Source organism: Diuraphis noxia, unplaced genomic scaffold, assembly GCF_037042655.1.
Source record: "Diuraphis noxia isolate RWA-SAM2 unplaced genomic scaffold, SU_Dnox_SAM2 contig0004, whole genome shotgun sequence".
Classification (NCBI taxonomy): Eukaryota; Metazoa; Arthropoda; class Insecta; order Hemiptera; family Aphididae; genus Diuraphis; species Diuraphis noxia.
Genome location: NW_028301714.1, coordinates 48,529,781 through 48,552,636, shown reverse-complemented (window position 1 = coordinate 48,552,636; position 22,856 = coordinate 48,529,781). Strand labels below are relative to the sequence as shown.

Genomic DNA, 22,856 nt, shown 5'->3' with positions numbered 1-22,856 from the left:
TCCAAAACATATTTAAGTACCTATGCAAGAAGTCAGTGATTTTCATTCAATTTAATTAGTGTCTGTGATATAATACAGACTAATGATAGAGGAGTAGACTAATTGTTGATTAACAAAAATGGTACAAATACTAATAAATAATAATATTAATACAGTTTTCTTATTGACGACATCAGGTACTCAAATATTTTTAAATAATTAAAAATTATTATTATTATTTAAACTGTATATCACTTTATTGTTATCGATTTGTGAGATATTAAATAAAAAAGTTAATTGTAAAAATTATATACACCTTAATGTGTTATATATATTAAGCTTTTAATATTTAAATTGCAAATAAAATCAATAAAACAAATACATTATAATACTTAACATAAATGGATAACGAAATAATAATAAAAACATATTTTTTTTTTCAAGTTATTATTATGAATTAGAATGTTTTCTAATAGACTACGAAACTAAATAAGCCATTATAATATTGAGTTTACTATTTTAAACGTAGTTTCGTGAAATTTGGCACCTATAAAAACATAGTGGAAATATATCGATTCTAATAACATTATGTCATTGAGCTTTTGGATGTATTTTTAATTTTAAGGTAATATATGCTCGAATCCTATACGTATGATTCGTGCTTGAAAACACTATACCAAATTCGTTTTTCAAAATTAAGGTGCTGAATTATTTTCAAATTAATTCTATCACTCTAGTACAATGTACAAGCTTAACCCTTGGGTATTAAGAGCAAAACAGTTTTAATCTGCATTCCGAATTCTGGCACTGACGTATTTAAGGAGAAGTTGATTAATAGACGAAAGCGAAGAAATGGTATCAGGGAACGTGAACCAACGTAAATAAACGGGTGATAGCGGTGTTGGGGTGTCGGGACCGTGGAGGGTTCACCTTCTTTTTTTTTCGATAGATAAAAATTGAGATTTATTCACAAATGGCGACGGTGTAATCCTACACGGAGAGGCATTAAGACGGATTTGGGATTTTAAAGCGTCTGCAGCAAGTTTATTGTACACTTGGGAACGGGAAGGGTTGTAGTTTCTTAATACCATCACTGTAAGTAGCATTGGCTATGTCGTTGTTTGAGTTTACCGGATCGTTAATTAATTCAGCAATAGTTTATTATACTGCAGTTAGTAAAATAGTTCTATGGTTGTTGTCTATCTGCTTTCGACGATGAGTAAAAATGTTTTGAGTTAACAGGGATATCAGGATATGTATCTCCAGATCAATGTATGTATAATATAACAAAATTATAAATTAAAGTAAATCAAATTTACTACAAAGTCAGTTCTACAAAATCGAATATTATACTTAGTGGTGTTAGTGATACAGTGATACATAATATTATATTTCATTCATAATTAATTAAATCCATACAATTATAGTTTGGAGCCCAATACTAATTTATATTACAGTAACAATTGTAATGTTCTATATGATGTATAAAATATATCACAAAAGCACTGCTAATTTATTATTTTACATAAACATATATATTTTTATTAACGATAATTTTTTTAACTAAGATTTAAAAAATATATTAAATAAAAATCATAACTCGTTAGGTTAGATAGTTTAAAATATTATTATTTCTTTTATGGGTTATTTTTTCCCATTATTATATTAAATGAGTCATTTTAATATTTTGTAATTAATTTTTTTAGCTAACATGACATAATTTATTGGAAGATTAATAAATTAAGAACTATACAGAACGGGTTTATGAGATTTAAAATTTCTGAAATTAATGTACCTGACACAATTTCTGAAATTTGGTGTGTTTTTTATTTATGTAATAATGTTGATTGTGAACTGTATGTATTAGTTTTATATATGAATATTATTCTCAAATGTTGGTTCAGACATATTTTTAAGTTTCGATACTTTGAATTTGAATTCACATTACTTAGTTTAAACTGCCAAAACTATTGTTATATTTGTTTGACCATTAACTTATATACCAATACACATATTGATTGTAATAATCATATTTTAGTTATAGGTAAGTTATGACGTTTAACTTGTACAGTTTAATTATTATAGTAGGTACTTATATAATATGCATGCTATAACAATTGGCTATAAATACAACTTACAACTTACAAGTAGCTTAAGTATTATTTATATTAATGTTTATAATTTAAAACAAGAATTCCTAACCATTGCGGGTTATAGCTTATAAATGGTCTTAATGCACTCTACATTGTGTCTGTATTTCTTGTCTCCTTAAGTGAAATTCATAAATACTAACCATAGAGTTTTAAATGTATGCACATTTTTTTTTAATGAGCTTTTTAAAATTTAAAGTTTTTTTATGTGGCTATGTTTTATATAGTTTAGAATATTTTTACGTGTTCTGTGTTTTTGTTGTTTCTTTTCAAGTAATTCTTCTCAAATTTTATAACGTTTTTACCATTTTTATTTTATTTTTTTTTAAGTACTCACAACAAATAATATTTTGTATTTGTTTATAATAAAGGTGATTATGATTTAGGTTGGTCTTCGTCATTATAAAAGCAATTAGAATAATAATTTAGAATCTTTATAAATAGTTTTAGTTAAGTGTGTAAAATTCTTTCAAATTAAAAATTGGCTTTTACGAGTGAAATAGCTTCTTTATAAATATTCCCTTCATACATTTCTAAAGCATACCTATATTATTATTTATATATATAGTTTTGTGTTTTAATAAAATAGTTGTAGTTTGTTTAATCACACTACATGATTATATCAACATGCTGGTTAATAGTAAGTCAGTCATTTCAGGTTTAGATTATTATTTTTTATTAATTATTATAGATATTTATTTATTCCTTATATTAATCAATCTACATAGATACCTACTTAATTTATCCACAAGAATTAAAGAAAATTTATAATGAATAAATGATTTGGTTTTCAAAATGTTGAAATTGAGTAAGCGTCAAACAATATTAGCTTAAACTTAAATTTTTATAAAATAAAATAAATATATAATTTCCAAAAACTATTAAACAAATACAAGAATACGAATGGTGGTATCTGAGGCCCGTTTCAAAAGGGGTTTGTGAACACACAGTCAGTGCAGTCTGTGCAGTCTGTGCAGCGTGGTCAGATCGATCTTTCGACTACCACCAGTATACATCAAGGTATTGTCTAGTGGAGCGGCAGCTGCTGATGGTGCACGGTATCGTGATGACTCGAAAGTTGGTCACAACCAGCAGGACCACGTGGGCTAGGGTGGGTTGAACTTACTCTTCGGCAATCCGATCACATGACCGAAAAATCTAGGTTTACCAAGAGACAACCTCGTTTGTAGTCTTCAAACGCAGGATGGACAATGGTGACGGCCACCAATATAAACGTCAAGCACACCGGGTCAACACCAACCATCGAACACGTACTAAAGTCGTACAGATTCTGAATGTATACAAGTAAATATGCATACATATATTACCATATTGTGTGCATCTACAAAATTCGTTGGAGGACGCCGTGATGTGGAGGCTGAAGTAGCGTGCCAAACGGCTAACATGTACAATTGCGTACGGTCCTTATCGGTAGTACCTTTTTTAGGAATACGATCGCGCGTGCTACTGTATATTTCTTACTTCCATGCAACGTTGCCAAACAAAAGTTTTTTCAGCTGTCCAAATTAATGAATGCTATTTTCACTTGAGTACGATCTGAGTGGCACAAAAAAATTGAATCAATTAAATGTGATTTGGAGACGCGTATGTTGAGTCTAGGTTATTAATTGCCTTATATTTTATGAACTGAGAGTCCGAGACGACATCACCAAATCCTAAATTCCAAAATCTATCTAGAATTTCGTAAACTCTCTAGATTATTTTTAAGATCCACTCAGAAATACTTCCGCCATGAAATTCAAAAATATTCAAAATTTTGTGTTGAAACGGACGTCAACAAGACAGTGTCACCACTGTCACCACGAACTACCAAATAAAAAAGAAAAATAACGTTTTCGAAAATTTGTTGTTGCAACGTATATTTTGCCGTTTAAATGAAAGGTAAGGCCCGTCTTGGAAGATTAAAATAAGCTCCTTCTACATTAAAATATTAGTAACATAAATGTTGCTTTACAAATTTTAAAATCTAATTAGAAATATTCCGCCACAAAATTCAAAAACGTGTAAAATGTATGTTTAGATGGCCTTCAACATGTGTCATCAGCACAGCCATAACTTCGAAAATAATAAATATTTACTTAACATTTAATTTAAACTTTTTTTGTGACGATTATATTTTTTTTGAAATTTTTAACTAGTTGGCTACATGAAATAAATTATCACATTTTATATGTATAGTTAATACGCTGTCTTGCAATATTAAAATGTTCTCTAATAAAATATAAAATATAATAATAATGATTTAAGTCCGTACCTAATGCATTTTTGATTATTCTTTCAAAATTTTTTTATACTTCCCTATTATACATGTATATAAAATAAAATGATGTTTGTATAATTTAGTTTTATAAGAAAATCCCATTTTTTTAAATATTTTATCATACAAATTGTAGAAATAATTAATTATAATCAAAATTATTAGTACTTTATATTTTATTTTATTGTGATACAGAAATGGGACCATTATCTGATAAGATTTCTATGTTTTATTCTGTTGTATTATACAACTACTTTGAGCATCGTACTTTTGTTCTTTGTTCAAGCTAAGAACTATTTAAATATTTAATTAAAAGATCTAATTAATTGTTATTACGACTTATTCGTTTAGTATAATATTCTTATATAGATACCTTTCTACAATATATATATATATTATTTTTAAATTTGTATTATATTTTTATGTAAAATATAAGGCATTAAGTTATTTTGGTTTAGCATATTTGTTGATTTTTATCCTTTAAAATAAATTTTGTTGAAATTCGTTGAATTAGTTAATTTAAATTAAGTTATTCAATAATAATTATCTTCCTAATTTATTTTTGTTTTATACAAATGAATAAAACAATTATATACAGAGATTATATTCAATATTTAGAGTTGATAGAAATGTATATACCAGTACATGTACTAGAGGTGGTAGGCTCTTGACATTATGTCCCTCATTATTATGTTGAGCTGTACAGTCGTCAGTCAGTCGAACAACTATTTATTAAATTATCTATATCTAAGAAACATATTATATTACTATTAGGAATTGTGGCAATCTTCTGGGTTTAATATGTGAATTATCTATGGTGATTTCAATTTAATAAATAATAATTGGCACAATAGTGTTTTAGGACTGTAATTAGTCAATAGTCAAATTAGTAAAACTATTTTTCTAATTTAGGTTTTCGTTTCCGTTATATTTAATTTTTAGGAGCCCACTATGTAATACTGTATAATTTTAATTTATTGATACTCAATGTGTTATATATATATATATGTTATAATGTATATTTATTAATAAGTAATATATTGTAAAAGCTGTATGGCGTTTAAAAATAAAAATAAAATAAAATAATGTTAAACAATATAATATAGCAAAACACATTATTCAATTGTTATTTAGAAATTGTTGATTCGTAACTGTCAATAAAATATATTATATAGCCTTGTAAAAATATAAATAATTAGTGGTATATTATATTTGTATGAAAATATATAACATTTCATACCACATATTAAAATAATAAAAATAATAATATGTATTATATTATAATATAATAATATTTTGAATTAGGTATTATAGATTGAAAAAGTAAAATACAATTTTGTGTAATAACTAATTTTAAATTTTAAAAACTAACATGTAGAAAGACAAAGGAATCATAGAACGGAAAACGAACATGTATATGTAGGTACATGACTCGGTTTTGTAAATTTTGAATGCAAATGTGGCCCAATCGTATACAGAGAGGATGAGGGTGCACATAATTAAGATAGGATTTTAATTACTTTTCAACCCAACATAGAGAGACGTTTGAATTTGAAATGATAATTATTAAGTACATAATATTTTGTTACCTATAGGTAACAAATACCTATTTTATAAAATAGGTAAATCAAGACTTAAAATTAATAATTTATATTAATATATTTTAAATATTTGTTTAGCCTTATATAAAGTATTCTTCAAAAACTATTTTGAATAAATCGTTATATATAAGACCATTCAAGTTATAATAGAACTAAAACTTTATTTTTTAAATGTATACGAAAATTACGATCATGTTATGTATCATCATATGTAAACTAAAAGTTATAAAAGTTAGTAGTTGAAAGTAGATTGTAACAAGGAATAATAACAATAATTAAATCAATCGAATTATATAATGATACAATAATTATGCTACTACATTATGACATCATATCTAAGTATATATTATTCTATTATATCAATATATATTATCCTCTCGGGCTCTGGCTCTCACATATTCTGGTTCTAATATTGGAGATGCGAAAAATTATCTCAATAGGACTATTAGGTAAGACACGTGTTACACAAATAATATATAACATACAAAATAAACTTATTTAAGTTATAAATCATATTAAAATAATGTAGTTAATGAATTATTGCAATACTGTTACAAATATTTAAGGGTCACACTGTCTCTCCAGCGCCGCACATAATTTTTTGTTATACAATATATTTTGGCAATAGTCATGCAAATTCATGCTAATTACATGTTAATTGCGTTTTTAAATGGGTAGTTCTGGCGAAACGGTCCACTATTGACTGTTTGATTATGCTCTCATTTTATAACTGAGTTGAATATCCCCAAGGCAATATTAATTTTTTTTGCTAAATCCATTAAAAAAAAAAAAAAAACAGTTCCGATAAATAAAATATTTAGTGTTTATATTCGCGACTATTCATTTTCATAGGTTCTACTGATCCAATGTTTTAAATAATTTATAATTATCAAATTTTAAACATCCTTCGTATATACCAACCAACTACGGAGTTAAATAAAACACACAATATTTTGTATACTAAGGGTAGTCAATAAACTATTTCGATTTTTAGTTCTTAGCAAACATTTGATTAAATATTAAAACAAAATTGATAGCCACCTCCGATAACAGTATTAGGTACAAAATATATTCAAAAACTAACTATTGATCGAGTAAGTAAATCGATTCTTTGGAAAGCGTAAACCACTGAGGCTGCCAAAAAAATTTACAATCAACTTAACTATCTGCTTGTCTAACAAACTCTTTAAAAGAATGTATTTGGCAGCTACAGAGAAATCTGTTGATTTACTCACTACATACATTGCACACGGATACATATAATATATATATATTCAGTTTATTGGATTGGTTATCTATAATACGTAGCAGTAAATAATGGAAGAGGAATTATTGCTTGTCATTCGAGTTTCCATGACTTTTTTTTTATGAAAGAGTATCTTTATTTAAAAATGTATAAACAATAAACATATTTTTGTAATGTAATGTTCCACGGAAAAAAAATAACCCCCTATATTTGGTAAATAAGTTTTTAATATATCATTCAGTTTAAGACAGATGCCTATAATATAGGTATGATATTTATTGGTACTGTGACAAGCAAATTTTTGTTTTAAAGTTTTATCGAAAATATTTTTCTATATTATTTGCATTATAAATAGATAAATATTATGATATTACGTAAGCCTTAAGGCACCGATACTAAATAAATAAAACGTTATTTAATTAAAAACTATTTATAAATGTACATTTTGTGGTTACTGTATCCTATTACAATAATTACCTACAAAAAAAATCATAATATTATATCTATTGTCTATAATTAATAATTACCAGTAACAGTTAGTTATTTACTCTTTTACTTTGTGTATCGTACAAAATACAGTTACAATATAGCCGCCGCTGACTATATTAATATGTATAATTTTTATAAATTATAATATTTAAGTATTAATCCATACAAATCAACTACAGCGTCCGTTTATTTTGTTCACATTATTGCACGGTTGAAATGTTATATATTTATTGTGTAACGATATTATTTTACGATTTCTAAGTAAACTTAGTATTATATTTACTCATGTAAATCATCCAATGAAAATCAATGGAATTAAACATCAAGAATCAAGATAAATATTTTTTTTCGAAACTCAATCGGATAACCAACTTAAGCCAACTTTTCAAACAAGTTTTGAGTTGACTGTTGACATAAAATAATAAAATTACCTTATGCGTATATAATATAATGGCTTATGTTTTTCAGACTCTTCAAAGTTTCAAACCATGTTTCCAATTCATATTTATTTATCCATATTTATCAAACGCATAAATACATTTTCAATATACTATAAAATTACAGTAAATTCACTATTTCTCGATTTAAAATTAAAGTAACATTTATATGACCAGCGCTAAGGGTGTGTATAGGAAGGGCGACCACACACTGCATTCAGCTTAGTCTGACGACAAAGGGCCTTACGCTTTTTATTTGACTTGGGGTGAAGTCACGATTTTATAACATGCACGGGCCTCGCAAATAATACCACCGCGCGTCGGTATTGACTGTATTTATTTTATAATGATCAATAAATAATAATATACATTATTATTATTATTAAGTCAAAACAAATATAGGTACTTACAACTCCACCTAGATACCTATAAATATTTTAAAAACTATACACATATAATGTTGGTCTTTCCTAATTTATAAATACTAAGAAGAATATTCTGAGTTATATATTTATTTTTAATGCATAAAAATTGAAATATAATATTACGAGTATGTACTAAAAAATATTTAACATGGTGCACCACGAATAATCGTATGGTATTTTTTATGTCTTGTGTACAATTTAATATATTAACCAAAATTATTATAATTCTCAATCTAAGATATTGGAGAAATTAGTTAAATACCAAATTGATAAACAAGTGAAATAAATAAAGAAAAAATAATTCGCAGTCGGTAGGATTCGAACCTACGCTCCCAGAGGGAATCTGATTTCTAGTCAGACGCCTTAACCGCTCGGCCACGACTGCCGAGTGGCGATCAATTGAAAAATATTATTATTTAAATTACTCTGTCGGTATTAACCACAGACTTAAGTAATTACATAGTTAGTTTTATAAAATGTATAATTCTATAATACAACTTAGAATGAACCTTGGCCACTGCACAATCCATTCATACCGACTTATAAATAGTTATTTAAATTTAATACCTACCTACTTAAATGTTATAATAGATTGAAGATGAATGTAGATCTGTAAGCATGTAGGCAATTCTTACAAGTTACAATAAAGAATACATTTTAATAACTTGAGTTACGTTTACAAGTTAAGAATACGTCAGTTGATAGATATTTTGTGAACATGGGTCCCCCACCCGCATTCGCACATTTGTGGTGTAGGCGAAGTACTTATAAGTAGGTAGGTATTTGTTTTTTATTTTACCTGTGAACATAATAATATTATATAAATATATGAGTACAAATATTAAACTAATCTGTAGGTAGGTACCGTAAGTAGGTTACGGCGTATTTTCTTGAGAAACAAATTTCGTTTTGACTTATGTAGTTATGTTTGATATACCGATACGACATTGTTTGATATTTTTTTTTTTTATTAAAAGAATAATTACAAGCTATACCTAGTGCTATACATAATTTTGTTGAGTGAAATAGCGGTGCATTTAACAGAGTGGGAAGGTACTCAGAAGTACCACCCGACATTGTTTGATTAAAATAATTAATCAGCACGATATTTGCCAAGACTCATGATTATCGAAATCGTTGGATGTTATTATATTTTTATTTATAAAAGTAGGAATTTATTGACAACTTAAAAAAGTCTTAAACAACATCAAATCAATTACGATTTACTCCAATAATAATTGACTTGACATACATTTGTTAACAAGTATAATTATTGAATTTTTTTAGTACATAATATATTAATATACAAGGAATTAAAAAAAATCATCACTGTGCCTACTTAGGTATATAAAATATTTCAAAAGTTTTTCGTTTTAAGCGTAATTCAAAACACTATATTTTTAATTGCTTTATTAAAATATAATAATTAAACATAATTTATTCAATATAATTAAGTTTATTATCATAAGATAAAATACAGAACTTATTATTTTTTTTTTTTTTTTTGACTTAATACTTAGGTACTTAGATACGTAATACTTATTTTAAATTGGTAAATTCATGTAGCATAAAATTATAAATATTAATATTAATACTTTAGTAGGTAACTCAAATTAAAAATACCTACCTACCTAAATATAATTTGAATAGTTTTATCGCTTTTTTCGCTCGAAAAAGTATTGTTCAATTTTATGATAGCTACAAGCTTGTAAAGGTATTATGAAATATTTTGTTAAATTATTTACTATTTTTTTTTTATTAACAGAGTGAGTACTTACTCAAAAACTTGAACATATTCAAATTATTTTGTGGTTTAAAATGCATTACATTTTAAATTTAAATACCTAGCTACCAAAGACATGGAAATGTAAAATATCTCATAAGTTGTTCGTAGGTACCTATATCAATTTAAAAATATCGAAAATATATGTAAACAGTTTTATTTGGCCATCTATTTTGCTTACAAGTTACAATAATTTTTCTTATACAATAAATATTAATTTATTGAGTTTATTGAATTGATTAAACTTAACATAGGAAGTGTACATCAAAAGCAAACTCACGGTTTTTTTTTATAATTTATTTTTAAAATGATGGCAGATGGCTGCTGTTCACGCAAGCAGCCCATGGAAAACAAGGAATTGTTTTTTTCAGTCACATTGTTTTCCGGTTTTACTAAGAAAATATTTCATTTAGAGAGTAGATATTATACCAATTTTACTAAGAAAATATACCATATAGTAATGTAGTATTGTACATAAAATACTTTCTTATTATATTTTCTATGAATATTTTGGTCTATATTTATAAAGGCAAATATTACAACTATTTTTTTCATTTGTTTTTAGGTGAGTTAGAAAGAATTTTTTGCAAGCTAGGACCTTAATACCCTTCCCGCCAATTTCCATCAATGCACATAGATTAAATAATTTTAGAGTTTATTATTTTCAACAGTTTATTTCTTATCTATTTGTAAATAATTTTTGGTTACGTACTTAGATGTTGTGTTGTGTGTTGTAATCAACTATATATTTATAATCGCGGTAATTTCTTGTGTAATATGTTTTAGAATTTTATTAATGCTTATACAATTATTCCATTCATTTAATCCCCCCCATTACGAAAATTCAACAATCTATACGTTTAAGACTTTATATTCCTATAAACTATATATATTAGACCTAGTATTAATTGCTATTTTATATTTTTACGGTAGGCTTCTAAAAATATCATATTCATAATTACAACATTTTATAAAATGATATAAACTAGGTACTTACTTAATAAAATGTTTTGCAAAACATGGTCTATTTCAATAATATCGACAAAAAAATCAAAAAATATTTTATATGTGTTGATTATTTAAAATTCAAATCATATAAATGTTCTAAAAAAATTATAAAATCGTACAATACAACAAAATTTGGTAATATTATGTAGTTAATTCCTTAAAACATAGATCTTTCATAGTTATATTAAAAAAATTTAAGTATAAGTACTACTGTATTAAATTATATCAAAACATTAGGTATAGGTTCTAAATATTAATATATTATTAAATAGTAGGTATATTATTAAGTTATAGCATTATAGGTAGTTAGTGCCTTGTGCATAAAAGAGTTTGATACATTTAAATATTAACACTTCTGTCTATACTCCTCATACCTAATATACATGTATTTTTAATACTAAATAACTTTGTGTTTTGATTTTTATAAATAATAACCATCTGAAATTGTATTATTTGAAATATGAGATGATGTTACTATAACTTTTAATACATAGTATATATAAAAATTTAATTAGCTTTTTAACATTTTTTGCCTATATTTACTTTGTCAATCTTTGCTTTATTCACCATCACATTTTAACCTACATAAACGATTAATTATATTTTTATGTTGTACCGCCGAACCCGAAGAACCGCGCTAGACTTAAGGTTTTACTAAAAAGTAATGACTATTTCTTTTGAATAACATTTGTTTGCGCTTCACCCAATGTTGATTGGACGTAAAACATTGTGTACCTGGTACTTAACGTTAACGAGCTTTTCCATTAGAGGGAAAAATTTAATTATTTCACAATTATTTGCACAACGCTAACTGTCATTAACTTTGATTTATGAATTTTATTTTGTGTCCACACTCTTGAAGGCGTAAGCACTGTTTACAAGACGACCTATCGACATTGATGTTATTGTATCGTGTATTATAATAGATTGGACGATAGATTGAATGAGTTATATGACATGTTCAGACATTTCATACTTATTATTATTTATATTATTGTTAATTTCGTTTTATTCGTCAATATTTGCAATAGAAAATACTTTGTAACTGATGGGCATAATATCATTATATGATGCACCATAATTGTTGCATCAAATGTAATCAGCATGTTCAAAATTCATACATAACATCTTTATATCACTATAGGTAGCTATTGTATTTTATAGAAAAAAACTTGGACTACATTATATTTTGTTACAAAATGTTTTGATATAATAAGTTTTAAATCTATGCTAATGGACTGTATATGTCATGTTATACCTCAGGCAGCAATCGATGTTTGTCTGGTTCAATATAGAAAGAGCATATACCCTTCAATAAATAGGTTTTCATTGTCAGGTTTAATTTCCGACAATCAGCCGGGGTCAGAAAATCGCTCCACCATGTTATTGATAGCAAAATATAGATAGATATTGGGAATTGGGGTTGTGGAGTGTTTTTGTATTATAGTGTCGATGATAATGATTTTAGAAATACACCATTTTATACATTTTGAAATGCAATTACATAGCCAACAGAGAAAAACAATATTAAACTGTAATTTCCAAGTTTTTTTTTCATAATTTAAAACTTGAATAGGTAAAAATTCGTTTCCCGAACTTGATATCTTATTAGTTATCACGGACCACATTAAATATTACATAATTAATTATTATAAGTTCACATCAAATTATCTCAATTAATATGACATATGTTATATATAATATATATATATCACTATAATGGGTAATTTTTTATTAGTTTGATATAATTCCTGTGTCGTTTGATCGTTTCCATACAAATAAATAACTGTTTTTCACTTCAAAAGTTTTAATTAAAGCAATTATATTCATATATACATAAAGCAGATACCTAGTTAAGTTTAGAATGTTTGTATTAGTATAATCAAGGTTCTCTGCCCTTTACTTATATAGACTATAAAATTAAAATATAATTGTATCTACATAAGTAATATAATATAACAGTTACCTACTCCGAATGTGTATCTGATTAGATAAGCTAATATTTTTGGAGTTCAAGCTCCCTGTAATTTAAATAATAATCATAATGTCCCGTAATGAGGCGTGGAAAATATTATGTTCTTAAAATAAAATTCAACTTAAAAAATGTGTATTTTCCGAACACAAAAAATAGAATTTTAGAATTTTTAGGCATTGTATGTAAACTAGTATGCCCAAGGGACAGTCTAAAAGTCACATTTTTTAAACGCAAAACTATCAGATCTTATGTTTATATATTTAATAAAAATACAAGCAATTTTCAGTAAGTAAATATTTTTGAACATTATATTAGAAATCAACAATACTATAATATCAATACGAATTACGGATTATATGACTATACCAACTATACCCATTGGTTATATTCTCATTAACTAATTATATGTACTAGGTATTTCAAGTATGTTATATCCATAGAAATAAAAAAATCATAAAATTATAAATCAGCATGTGTGAAAGCACATAAGTACTTGTTTTATAATTGCGTAATCATAATCCATAGTATATTATAATTCAGTAAGATATATTTTGTATTATAATTTCAAAAAATAACAATTTCATAATTATTTTAATAATGAGATTTTTTGAAGAAAAGTAGATTTATAATAGTTAGTTCTTCAAAATGTGTTTAAATTCATTTGAAACACCTATAATTTATCGAGACCATAAAACTTAACTTAGATAAAAAAAATAATGTGCTTAAAAAACTCTCATAACACATTATGAATAATAAGAAAAAAACATTTCTCATATCCCATTTAAAATTAAAAGTTAAAACATTTGTTAGATAATTAGAGTAGTAGGTTAATTTAAATATATTAGTTGAAAACTTTTATTAAAAAATTGTTGCAACAATTTATTGTTACTTGTTAGTGGTTATTATTAGAGAACATATATTTTTTGAGGTCTGCTTAACAATATTTTTCAAGATTCATAGACAATATAATAATAAATATTATTATTGTTTTATTTATAAAATATTTTATTTTATAATGTAACTTACTATCTATAATATGTACCTATAACAATCAAAACTGTACTTTTTTTAGAAGGTTAAATTGAAAAATATTACACTAAACTATAATGTCAATATTATTAAATCAAAAATGTTCTTCAGCATAGCACAAGCTTATTTATTACTTTTTTGTTATATTTTAACATTTAACAAAATACGAAAACGAATGTGTGTGGGTACAATATTCACACGGGAATGTGCTAATAATTTTAAACTTTGGACGCAGTTTTAAATTGTTGTATTTATAATATAATATTATTGTATTTAGCTCCTCTACTTTATAACTCCAAATTCAAGCACTGTATAAAAAACTTTCTCATTCATGAATATTTTATATATAATATATTTTTATATTTATTCATCGAAAAAATTTAATGGGTGGGACTAATTTGTTCTAAATATGACACTTCTTAAGAATATTATAATATATTTTTTCAATGTAGGTACATCATTATAGTTATTTGATAATTAATTATAATTTATAATACAGTTAGATATAATATAAGAACTCTTATGTTTCATTTTGTGACTCGTAAATAATTCGTATCAAATGCTTTTAAAGTATCGATGATGAAAAAGTACTACCTATATTGATGAAGGAAGATTCAATTATTTAATGAGATCTCTAGGTGCTAATCTATTGGAAATGCCATTTAAATAGACGTGTAGCTGCCATTATAGAGCAAATTTTTGTCATTAATTCACAAAAAAAAAAAAATCACAATCACTAAAACTCCAGAATTCAGTGGCGTAATTAAAGGTGATGAGAGGGATGAGGATCCCCCAAAACTTTTATTTTATTGCTAATATTTTTTTTTATTTTTTTTTTGTAAGGAGAACTTGCGGCAACATAGGTCATTGGGTGTGGGGTGGCACGGTAGGGGTTATTTTTGTATGTTTGTTTGTAGGTTTTTAAGTGGGTAGGGTTGTAACACGTGTTTGTGTATATGTGAGGCAAGTATATGTTGCTAAAAATCCCGGGTCACCCATTCGGAAGCTAGCAATTGCGGCCGGCACGTACGCTCAGTGCGTTTCCGCAGATTGGGCGTACGACCGCGCCTCACCAAGCCACGCTAATATTTTATATTCGGTGGTGTAGGTTACTATTATACTATTATAAGGCTTAAAGATTTTGCTAAAAACATATAATCCCCCCCCCCCAAACCAAATTCCTAATTACGCCACTGCCAGAAGTAAATGATTTTGCAATTCAAAAACAAATATTAAACAAGTGACAATGGCTTACCAAAATGTCATGAACATTTTAAAATTTAACTATTTTTCACAAAAATGTTGAGAAAATTATTCTTTATTTTATTGCACTTTTTAAATTAAAAACCTACTGTTTTAGGTTATTTTCCTCTAGTCATAAAACAAGAAACTGATATTTTCCAGAAAAAAACATTGTAACGATAAAGCAATGTTTGATAACAACAAGCGGATTACTCCCCAGCATCATTAGTGAAAATATTTTTAAGAGTGAGTCATTTAAGATTTTTAAATTATTAATACAATAAATTTAAATTACATTACAGCGTTTTACAGTTTTTGTGTTACTAAATATGATATTATCAATTGTTTCTAAAATCTAGGTACATAAGATACAATAATCTTAAATCTTAAATAAATCTAAAATTTTAATTAAGTGTAGAGTATTTTATTAATTGCTTCTTATTTATAAACTTAAAATATTCAAAATTATAATTCATTAATGTTCTTAAATAAGTATTAAAAGTATTGAACAAAAATATAATCTGATATTTTCTTACAAAAAACAGTAGGTCTTATAAATTTCTGATGAAATTACTCAATGTTCAAAACTTAGTTCAACAGATACACATATTAATATTTCATATGTACTATACTATTTACAAGTAAATATGAATCTTATGTTCTTGTGAATTGTGTTAATTGTTAATCTACAAATAGATACACGTGATGATGACAAGTCTAATTGGTGTGAACATCATAACAATTATAATTTATTGGAACAAGTTAACTATATATATATTAATATAAATAGTTAAATATATTAAACTATATAAATAGTTAACTACCTGTTTTAAACGTATTTTATATATTTAATGATATTCACATAATGAGGTATTATAATGTATATTAACAACGTGTGAACAAGTGATATACATTATTGTATAAACATTAAACATAACCTATAACTATGACTTAATAAATAATACAGTAGTAACAACGTTACAACATCTCTCTCTTTAAAATAATAATACATACTAGTACAAATAAAAATAATAATAAAATAAAATGAGAGAGATACGTAGTGACAAAGACAAGGCAAATACAAAATAATTAATATTCTTATAAAATAAATAGGTACTTAATACAAGATAAAATCATTAAACGTTGATGGCTTTTTAATAGTTCTTTTTGGCCTTTTAGATTCAACTATTAAACTATCTTTTCTATTTTCCTCAACTAGTGCTTCTTCATTGTGGTTACTGGGATGTGCTATTAAGTTTCCTGGAACATTGTTAATATTTTTTAGATGCCTGATATTTCTCCTGATTATATTTCCCTTTTTATTTCTAACGATATAAGATCTTGGAGTTGGGGCTTTAGTAATTATTTCTTCTGGAAACCACCTCTTATTTTTTTGGACTAACACATTGGAACCTGGTTTGAAATCAGGTTCTTTAGTTACAACCGACTTATCATAATTTGCTTTGTACCTAATTTGTTTTTGTTTTAATTTATATTTGACCTGATTTTGGAGTTTAGGTTTCAATATAGAGTGAGCTAATGGAATTTTTGCTCTCAGCGGTCTGCTGTAGAGTAGTTCTGAGGGAGAAGCTTGTAAACTGACTATGGGTGTACATCTATACTCTAAAAGCATTGATTCAATATCAATTCCAGTTTCTAGAGATTTGTTTAACAATTTTTTACAAGCCTGTACTGATCTCTCAGCCAGACCATTACTTTGGGGGTAATGTGGGCTTGAAGTGATTAGAGTTAAATTCCAATCTTTAGCAAAAGATGTGAATTCAACAGAGTTGATAGGCATATTATCCGCAATGAATAGCCTAGGGATGCCATGAGTACTAAAAGTTTGTTTACATTTTTATATTACTTCTTTAGCCGTTTTGTACTTAAGAATGATTAAGTCAAACCATTTAGAAAAGTAATCAACTATAACTAGGTAATCTGAACCTGCAAAAGTTAGTATATCCGCTCCTACTTTTTCATATGGGTATGATGGGATCTCGTGGGGTATTAGAGAATTATTTTTGTTAGAATTGCTAAATTTATTACAAGTGTTACAATTGCCAATGAATTGTTCGATCTCATTTAACATTCCTGGCCAAAATACTATTTGTTTGGCTCTCATTTTTGTTTTTGTGATGCCTAGGTGGCTTTCATGTAGTAGCTTAAGTATAAGGGGTCTTAATTTGTAAGGAATTATGATTTTATCTCCCAGGTATAGGATACCCTCATTTACTATTAAATCATTTTTCATATTATAGTATAATTTGACTGAATTATCTAAAGGTGGCTTATTCGGCCATCCAGTGAAGTAAAATTCAATTAGTTTGCTTAAAACTGGGTCTAATTCAGTTTGTTTTTTAATATCGCAGAATGTGTTGTTGTTAAACCTGTTCAAACAATGAAATGTTCCAATTGTATCAAATTCATTAGGGTAACTCTCTGGAAAAAAGTCTCTAGATAAGAGGTCAGCAATGAAGGTATTGTAAGTTAATATCTTAATCAAGTAATTTGAGTCTCATTAAGTCTATTAGAAGGAATTTTATTTATATCTTTTTGCATGATGGCAACTAAAGGTTTGTGATCAGTTAACGCATTTTTTTTTCGGCCAAATATGTAATAGTGGAATTTTCTACAGGCAAATATGAGGCTTAAAAATTCTTTTTCAATCTGTGCATAAGCTGTTTCTGCTTCAGACAAACAACGCGACGCGAATTCAATGGGCTTCTTTTCTTGAAGGAGACAGCACCCTAACCCGTTTTTTGAAGCGTCACATTGAATTGTAATTTCCTTATCTGGGTTAAAGTGAGTTAAGACTGGTGGATTTCAAACACAACTTTTTAATTCATTTAAAGCTTCTGTATGCCTCTGACTCCATAACCAGATTACATCTTTTTTTTAGGAGTTCCCTAAGGGGACAGATAATTGATGACATATTAGGAATAAAATCCCTTAGGTAATTGAACATACTTATTAGTCTCTGTAATTCGACTTTAGTTGATGGATTTTTTAAATTTACTATAGCTTTAACTTGTTCAGGGTCAGGACTAACTCCCGATTCATTAAAGATGTGACCAATATATTTTATTTCTTTTTTTTTATATTGTAGTTTATCTAGGTTGAACTTTATATTCATAGATTTGGCTCTCTCAATTAATTGTTTAAGAACATGGTCATGAGTTAATTCATCTTTGGAAGCAATGAGAATGTCATCAAAATATATGATTATGTTATTAGGGTCGATATCACCAAAACATTTCTGATTTAACTTAATAAAAATTTCTGGGGCTGTTGCAATACCAAATGGTAGTCTATTAAATTTAAAATAGCCAAATGGGGAGCTAAAAGTACATAGGTCTGACGATTTTTTGTCCAGTTTGACATGCCAGAATCTTTTTTTTATGTCTAGAACAGTAAAAACTTTTTATTTATAAGTTTAGCTCGAATTTCGTCGAAGGTAGGAATTAAATAGTTCTCACGTTTCAGTGCTTTATTTAAATCAGAGGGGTCTATACATATTCTTATACTTTTATCTGGTTTCCTTATAACTACAAGGTTGCTGGACCACTCTTTAGGCTCGTCTACTTTGGAAATAATTCCACTTTTAACTAATTTAATTAATTCTTTTTCCACATCTGAACTAAGAGTTTGGGGTAAGCGCCTAGGGGGTTTAATTGAGCCTAGAGCATTGTCATTTATTTTGATTTTATGCTCTCCTGGGAATGTTCCCATCCCTGTAAAAATGTGTATGTTTTTACTAACAAAGTTGTTTTGTTCATCATTGGTGGATCATCTGTGTCTTTGGAATTACCTGTAACAAGTAGGAAGAAACTCAGTCTTTGTTTCCAATTTTTCCAATTTTGTTCTATATTGCCAATGAAGTCCATTTCCTTTGGTGATTTGAAGTTGAAATCCATGTTTGAGTGTTGTATTGTACTATACACTTTAAAGAAATACGTCTAAAGAATTAATTCGCGCAGCGCCATGTTTTAAACGTATTTTATATATTTAATGATATTCACATAATGAGGTATTATAATGTATATTAACAACGTGTGGACAAGTGATATATGATTTTATAAACATAACCTATAACTATGACTTAATAAATAATACAGTAGTAACAACGTTACAACACTACCTGCTATGTCTGTTGCGTAGGTAATACTATAGGTAGATACTTGTTACTTAACAACAGAAAATATTTAATAAAATGCAATTATTATGGTTCTCTCTTTTGGTTGTCGTCAGTAGAATATGTTGGATAAATCATGGAATTTTCACATGGTATTAAGATATAGTAGTACCTATAAATTAATGTATGTTTTATCTATTCACTAAGCGATAAGTAACTTTTGAGAATTTTTTTTTCTTTATTGATAATATACACAATCGGCACAATAAAAGTATGAGATTTTGACAAAAGGAAAATTGAAAATTTTGAATGAAGAAGAAACCCAACGATGACAATTTCGTTTTTTAATTATTTTATTTTATACAATTATTCTTTTTAGTTATTTTTACTTTTAAGAATTAAGTAGTTATTAAATTTAAAGCACTGTTAATATATGACTATTGACTAACTACAATTTATATTATGTACAATTATTGCATACACCTAAGAATAAATGATCCCACCTTCCCAACATATTCCTACACTGAAAATATTACCAATCTCATTCAATAAACATAATATTACTTATTATCATTTCAGTTTTATTGCTTTAAAATAGCTAAATAAACTATAGTTGGATTACGCTTAATTTTTATCAAAATTAAAAATATACTTTTTAGCGAAAAGAATATTCCAAATAAAAGTTTAATCAAAAAACTTTTAAATGTAATTTATCTTAGATACTTCCAAATTTTTAGACAAACTATAATTAAATTAATTTGTATTTAATGCAATTATGAAGTTTGTCATGTGAATCAAACAAAATAAACTGCATAACTATACATTAACAGTAAAAGTTTCTCAAAATATTGTATTTAAAATAAATTGTTTATAAATTACCAATAATATGATAATTTTTTTACTTTTGTGAAGTAAAATAAAGTACCTCATAACAATTAAAATGTTTTGAAACATAATACAGTTGTTCATATAAGATGAATTAATTTTAATACGTATATAAAAAAAAAGTAAAATGTAATTACGTAATTCTGTCTTTTAATCACTTTATCAACGTACCTACCAGATACCTACAATATATGATAGGTAACAAATAACCGTGTGCTGAATTTTAATACACTAATGTCCAAGGTAATTTGAACAGATTTTAGTCTTTGTATCAGTATCGACTGAGTGACCTTTGAGAGATTGTCTGAAGTGAATTTAACCGGAACAACGACCAGACCAACAAGGTTTTCATTTTAAAGTTTGAAACCTTTAACAATGTCAAGTAGTATTGGTCAAAAAACAATTCACGGACTAACATTTTCCAAGCGAAAAAACATTCTAAAGGATGAAAACGTTTATATATATAAAAATAAATAATAATACGTGTATGAATTCAACTATCCATGCTTTCAGATTAAATAGGAAATTCTCAACAGTAGTTTATTACACATTTAATAAATATTGCAGTATAACCTATAAGTAAAGACAACAATAATTTTTAATACGTACAATGTACATACACTTTTATTAGTTCTTTGTTTTATTCAGATATATTTATCAAAAACATAAGAAAACGACTTTATCCATACATTGGTTTACTTTAAGTTGAATGTAACTATAAGTTATCGATAAAAAACATAAATAAATACTTATTAATTCAAGTATAATATTCATATTGTTAAAATCTCATCAAAGAAAATAATATATTAACATAAAATATATTATGAATGAATTAAGTTCATAATCTATATTATATTTTCATGCAATAACACATACTTTAAAATGTTTTATTTTTAAAATTAGGTTGGAAGAAAGTATTAACTTCGATAGGGAAGGTTTATTTTTAAAAAAATGGTTCTTCTAAAGCTCATAGATGTAACTATTGAAAAAAGTGGTATATTAATTTTTTTAACTGATCCAATAACAACAAAAATAAATAAAAAAATTCACAATTTTTAGCCATTTAAATTTGTTAAAAATTAATTTAAATAATTTTCCAGTTTGTAAATATATTAATTGTAAAACCAGACTTTAAAGCACATCCATATTATCTCGTCGGTAGTGCTCCATTATTGTTTCAACATTATAGTTTAATAACTTATTAGAATAATTTAAGATATACTAAGGTACCTACAATATACCTAATATTAAAAATCCCTGCAATATATATTGTGCATACATAACACATACTAATTGATCATTTTATATAAATGTTTAAATATATATAACAGGTAGTTCAATAGCTGAATTAAATAATTATCACGTATGTAAGTTATATTTTTAGATGTCAATGTATACTTTATAAGCGTACCCAAATGTATTCACTATATTACCATCATATAATATTTTTTATCACGAAATACAATATGTTATTTAACCATTTATTTTGAAGCAATGATATTTACAATCGCCTAAAGTCATAAATGTTGGTAAATATTTTCACAAAACTATTCAGATGATTACTTTTGTGTAATGCGTCCATATTGTATAACACTATCGGCTAACAAATTTGACTGCTATATTGTTATTGTTAGAGAAACGTTATCCTTATCGTTTTATTTTTTACAGACATATTTTATACTGCCAATTTATTTAGATGTATGTGATGAAAATATAAAATTGAATATTTTATATTTTGGACGCAATGTCATAAACCCATAACTTATAGTAATAAATAACAATAGAATAAGCAATACAGACATTAAAAATAAAAATCTCAATAAAATATACCTAGGCGCGAGAATACGAAAATACTGGGGCATTGTTATCATATTTTTTATATGACAGTACATTTTAAAATTCACAAAATAATAATACACTTGGTTAATTTTTATAGTATTACTGGATTAATTAACTAAGTATTTTGAGTTCTTTATAAATATAATAAATATGAGATTGTCTATATCAACTGATTAAGTAATTATTATAATATAATATAAATATTATGCGTACAATAACCCCAATGGTAAGCTAATCAGAAAATCAAGAAATTACTTCCTTGAAATTTAAATTATATATAAATATGTTCAGTGGTTAATAGTTAAATAAAGGCATAATATGCAAATTAATTGGTCCTTTTAAAATACAATATATA

General features: G+C 26.2%; 1 non-coding gene across 1 annotated transcript; it reads right to left on the bottom strand.

Annotated features, from left to right (window-relative positions):
• Nucleotides 1–8,908: 8,908 nt before the first annotated feature.
• Nucleotides 8,909–8,990, bottom strand: TRNAS-AGA (transfer RNA serine (anticodon AGA)). The gene has a single exon. It is a non-coding gene; the product is annotated as a tRNA-Ser (tRNA).
• Nucleotides 8,991–22,856: the final 13,866 nt, after the last annotated feature.